Genomic DNA, 6,000 nt, shown 5'->3' with positions numbered 1-6,000 from the left:
GGTTCTCAACCTTCTGGCCCTTTAAATACAGTCCTCAGGTTGTGACCTAACCATAAAATTATTTTCGTTGCTACTTCATAACTGTAATGTTGCTACTGTTAATAATCGTAATGTAAATATCTGATATGCAGGATGGTCTTAGGCGACCCCTGTGAAAGGGTCGTTCGACCGCCAAAGGGGTCGCGACCCACAGGTTGAGAACCACTGGACTATATCATCATGAAGCAAAACTAATTTTAAATTTGAATTTTTTTTCATTGCCTGCCATGTGTTAGCCAGCCCCACCATCCTTAGATTAACTAAAGGCTTTATTTTCCATCATGATGTCCTATAGTACCAATTAGGGGCTACAGCTAGCGTGGTGTACTATGCAACATAGTTTCTGAACATGAATTCACTTTACATCAAAAGAAGTAAGGCAGTAGGTATAGCACATGAGATTCATGCAACCTTACAGAAACCGCAGTGGAGTTTGTGAAATATAAGTTTTTGCTTTCCAGCCTCTGGGAGTTTAGGGAAGCATATAGAAGGTAGGAATGAATGCTAAGGGTCAATCAACCATTTTATGAAATTTATGCAATCACCTAGAAAGCTGAAATGGCCTATTGAAGACTCTGTTATCGCTTCAGCTCAGAGACTACTTTGTGAGGTTGAGGTGCTGTCCTATGGGATACACTGCTTGCTTTGAGCTAGTGATCAGACTGTGATTATGTGTCTATCCTATAAGAATACATACATTTGCTAATAACCAAGGGGAAGGAAAAGGGAATGGAACATCACACAGGTAGAGCTAATGACACACTCAAATGTTTTACTTTCGTATTACTCAGGGTTCAGTGTAGCAAACAATCACTTCAGGTATTTTAGACAGAAAGGACTTTAATACAGGGTACTTGTGAAATCATTGGAAGGCTGGAGGAATGAGAATCAGGAGTCATTTCAGAAACAATGAAGTTCTAGAAAAACCCCTGAAGCCTCAATTCTGGAACTGTTGAAATGAGGAAATGGTTGAAATGGTGAATGTCTATCAACAACAGCAGGTTCTCAAATAAGGTCATTTTCTTCAGTGTTTTGTTAAAACATTGATGAGATGCCATAGGAACCTAACTCTTATTTATATCAACTAGCCTATGGTAAAATTGGTTTTGTGATATGTTGTTTCACTGCAGTTCCAAGAATCTATCAACAACATTAAGTGAGGACTTAATGCGTATCTGGAACATTTCTCAAAAACTCTGGTATCTGCTGCTTTACTGAAAGGACGATGGCTTCCACCAGGCTAACAGTAGTTACTCTATTGAATTCAGTCTGGGCCAATCCACCGTCAGTTTAGACTTGTCATGCTATTTGACAAATACATAAAAAGGGGTGTTTAGTGTTTGTATGGGAGATTGTTTCTGTCAGTAATGTTACTGCTGAAATAAAAAAAGTCTAAGGGAAAAAATAATGTTACTGCTAACATGATAGCAGCATGAAGAGTTTGGAACCCAGAGGATGCTTTGGGGGTACCTTCTTGTACTGCTCTAGGGATAAAATGTAATGAAAGATTTAATTCAGTATCTTGAATCCCCATGAATAAAGGTTTAAGTCATCACTCTGGGTAAAGAAACCTGGTCAACTGAGGCACAGGATGAAATTGATCCTGGAAGGAGGTGTGGAAGAGGGAATACCAACAATAGCATCATGCCTATTTGCAGATGACTATAGCATCTGCTCATATTTTTGTACCTGCTATGATGTCTCATGTATGTTTATATAGATTAATTAAATTTTCTTCTCCTTTTCTATTCCTTTGCCCTGCTATCATTTATATTTATATCTATTTCTATATCTTATATTGTATATGTTGATGATTATTGACTTTATAGTTTAGTCTCTAGATTTGAGAGTATTGAAAAGAGACAGTACTTGCCCTAGCCAGTTTGGCTCAGTGGATAGAGCATCGGCCTGTGGACTGAAGGGTCCCAGGTTCGATTTTGGTCAAGGGCATGTACCTTGGTTGCGGGCACATCCCCAGTAGGGGGTGTGCAGGAGGCAGCTGATCGATGTTTCTCTCTCATCGATGTTTCTAACTTTCCATTTCTCTCCCTTCCTCCCTGTAAAAAATCAATAAAATATATTAAAAAGAAAAGAAAAGAGACAGTACTAAAGAAAATCTTGGAGTTGTAGCTGGATGCATTAACTAAAAGGTCTTTGGGTTGTCCACTACTGGAGGAGAGAAGGTGTGCTTCTAGACCAGATAAAGATGGTTGCATTATGTTAGAAAGAGCTTTGGGGAAGAAGAAAAAGTATGAGGAAGAAAATGTATGTTGATGTGGAGCAGTCAAAAGATGGTCTTTCAGGGAACATGTGTCATCTGCTTTGGCCACTCAGTATCTAAACCTCCTTTCCATGTCTTGGGTTCTCCCTCATTTTCTGAGCTTTATGGTGGGCACAGCCTGCTTCTTGCTGGAAAGGCTGAAAATGCCAGTTATTTGTGTCTCTTTCCATACATCCCCTTTGGCACTCTTGCAGCTGGAGTGCAAGTACCTAATCTAGACTCTAAGGACAATTGTCCTAGAGTGACAGAGAATGCACACCATCAAGGTTGTGTCCCTGGTAGGGGCAGTAGCTACAGAAAGATTGCATTCCTGGGGCAGCAGTGATACTGCATCAGCGAGAGCAGCCCGTGTTCCTTCCTGCTTGTTTGTATTCAGCAGTGATGGTAGTAGTGTTCTTTCTCCACTTGTTCTGGCGGTGTGATTTGGGGAGTCTGTTTGTCTGTGTGCCCCAAATCTAGCTCTCCAACCTTTCTGGGAGTTCTGTCATTACTCATTATCCCTTCTTTCCCCTCCTCAGTTATAGTTGGTTTCTATTTCTTAAACTAGGAAAACTAACCTATTCAGTGATATAATAGAAGGGCCACTGGACTTGTGGGCAATAGCCTGGGTTGGACACAGGGGCTGCCACCTTGTGGCCATGTAACCCGGGGCACATTACTTAATTCCTTGGAGCCAGTTTCCTCATCTATAATATGGGAATAATAATGCCCGCCTCAACCATTTGTTACAAACACTACATGAGCTACTATTTGTGAAGGTTCTTAGACTTGTGCCTGTCACATCTTGATTTTATTATTGTTGGTGATGTTTTAATTTTATTATTTTTAAATCTTTTAAAAAGTATTTGAAAATGTATTTTTATTGATTTTAGAAAAGAAGGAGAGGGAGAGAGATAGCAACATCAATGATGAGAAAGAACTATTGATTTGCTGCCTCCTGCATGCCCCCTATTGGGGATTGAGCTCGCAACCTAGGCATGTGCTCTGACCAAGAATCCAACCATGACCTCCTGGTTCATAGGTTGATGTTCAACTTCTGAGCCACACTAGCCGGGCTGGTGGTATTTTTAAATAAGCAGTGTAATGGAAAGATCCAATGTTTGAGCACAGAGCAGCTCTGTGCTGTGCTGTTACTATAATGTATGACTATTTTTAATATTGTTTTCATTAAAATGTTCTGGAAAAGTATATGTTTTCTTACTTGCTCCTGAAAGTGAATAAGCAATGGAGCTGTAGTGGCCAATTCTGAATGCAAGTGTTCTTTAATTTTTATTCAAGTGCTACCATCCCACTTAGGGCAAATTTCTGAGGGTCATGTTGGAAACTGCAGGGCAGCACTTTCATATCTGATTACTGTAAGAAAGTTCAGTAAAGTTGGTGAATAGATTAATAAGTATGCCATTTATGGTGAAAGAAGCTTGCTTATTGTCAATGAGATTATTTTATTTTTACAAAGGAATATTATATAAAATATAAATAATAACTAAATAAACAGCATTGTACCCACCACTCAAATGAGGCCTCTTCTATAATTCTTTTTTTCTCTCTCTCTTCCTTCTAGCAGTATGTATAAAAGATGCCTGGCATTATGTACAATAAACTGTTGCTTTTACTTTTTTTCATTTATATATTTTTAGGACAGGGTATTTCTTCATTTAGGAAAATGATACATTAAAAAAGAAGAAAAACCATATCGGAGCAATAGAAATTAGCTAATAAATTGGAAAACATAAGTACACTGAATTTGCTGAAATACATGAAATTTCAGAAGCACATTAGCAACAATTATTTGGACAATTTTTCAGGTTTAATTGCTCTTGGTGATTTGTAGTAATTAGAAGGGTGATCCTGGAGTTAGTGGGTGCAGTTTGAAACTCAGCTCCAAAACTTGTGTGGCCTAGCATAAGCCATCTATACTAATAAAAGGGTAATGTGCTAATTAGACCAGACTTCTTCCGGTCGTCCTTTGGAACAAAGCTGCGGTGGCGGGGGCCGAGGTAGAGGCGGTTAGGGGTGATCATGCCGGCAGGGGAGGGCAGTTAGGGGCGATCAGGCCAGCAGGGGAGCAGTTAGGGGCGATCAGGCCAGCAGGGGAGCAGTTAGGAGCGTTAGGCCAGCAGGCAGAGGTGGTTAGGGGCGATTAGCAGGCAGGCAGGTGAGCAGTTAGGAGCCAGCGGTCCTGGATTGCAAGAGGGATGTCTGACTGCCATTTTAGGCCTGATCCCCTAAACCGGCAGTTGAACATTCTCTGAGGGTCCTGGATTGGAGAGGGTACAGGCCGGGCTGAGGGACCCCCACCCCCCTGTGCATGAATTTTGTGCAATGGGCCTCTAGTTTATGTATAAATCCCTTTGTGCCTCAGTTTCCTTACCTATAAATTGTGGATAGTTAGAAAATCAATCTCATAAGATGTTCGTGAGGATTTGATGGATAATTACTTAGAGCAGTGGTGCATAAATAGTATTTACATATATGTGTCTGTATATACTTTACTTACACACACACACACACACACACACACACACACACACACACACACACGAAATGGAATTCTGGAAAATGTAGTTCAGCCTAGCCAAATTGACACATTGCAAAGCCATCACAAGCCTCCCTTCTGTCCATTTGTACTTTTAAAAAGTCTTAGAAATTTTTCGATTGTTTCTATTCTGCTCTTCACTGACTTTACTAAACACTCGATCCTCTTCCCCTCTCCCTCCCTCCCTTCACTTCTCTCCCTTTCTTCCCCCCTTTCTCTAAGTTTTGAAGAATTCATTCTTGTTCTCAGGTAATTTCTTCTCCACCCCTACTCCATCCTCCTCCTTCCTTTTTTCTATTTTATTCTTGTTTCAGTGATGAAATCCCAGCTTCAGCTTTTTTATTCCCACTGAAACATTCTCTACTGTTTCCTGCATTAACATTAAATGTACTCCCTCGGACTTCTCAGTTGTTTCACCTCTTTCAATTTGCTGATTATCTTCATGTGTTTAGCAACTTTTTTTTTATTGTTTGATAATTAAAAATTAAGATCTGTATCCACTGGTTCCCAAAAGTTTCTATAACTTAAACTAACCAGAAGGCTTTACCCAAAACACAGATTCCTATGTCTTAACATTGGGGATTCTGACTTGGAAGTTCTGAGGCAAGACCCAGGAATTCTAATGTAAAAAATAAATTTCAAATACTTTGACACTACTGTTTGTATAGAGCAGTGTTTGGGAACCACTAATCTGTGTTGCTTAGTATTTATAGCTAGTACAATCTCTTGTTGGCTGCAATTACATATTTCTTCTGTTTAATTTTTCGTGTTAGAGTTGCCTCTAGGCATCTAGGTTGGTGCAATAGCGACAGGTCAGGTCTTCCTTTCCCAACACACAAACAGTAAACAGGAGCCAACACCTGTGAGCATTTCCTTGTGAATATAGAGGTTGATTGTAAGGGGCTTTTAAAATAGTATACCATATATATTAAATACATATCTTAAATGGAATGCTTTAGTTAATTTATTTTGATTCTTTACTGTTTTTAATAAGCTAACAATTAAGGCTATTAATTTGCCTCTGGACATAGTTTTAGGCACACCTTATAAGTGTTGCTGTAGTATTATTATTATTGTAGTTATTTTCTAAATAATCTATGAGTGATTCTAATTAGGAGGCCCCCAAAGGTGTTCAAGTTTTCAT

This window comes from Myotis daubentonii, chromosome 15 (assembly GCF_963259705.1).
Source record: "Myotis daubentonii chromosome 15, mMyoDau2.1, whole genome shotgun sequence".
Taxonomy (NCBI): domain Eukaryota; kingdom Metazoa; phylum Chordata; class Mammalia; order Chiroptera; family Vespertilionidae; genus Myotis; species Myotis daubentonii.
Note: the sequence above shows the minus strand (reverse complement) of the source record.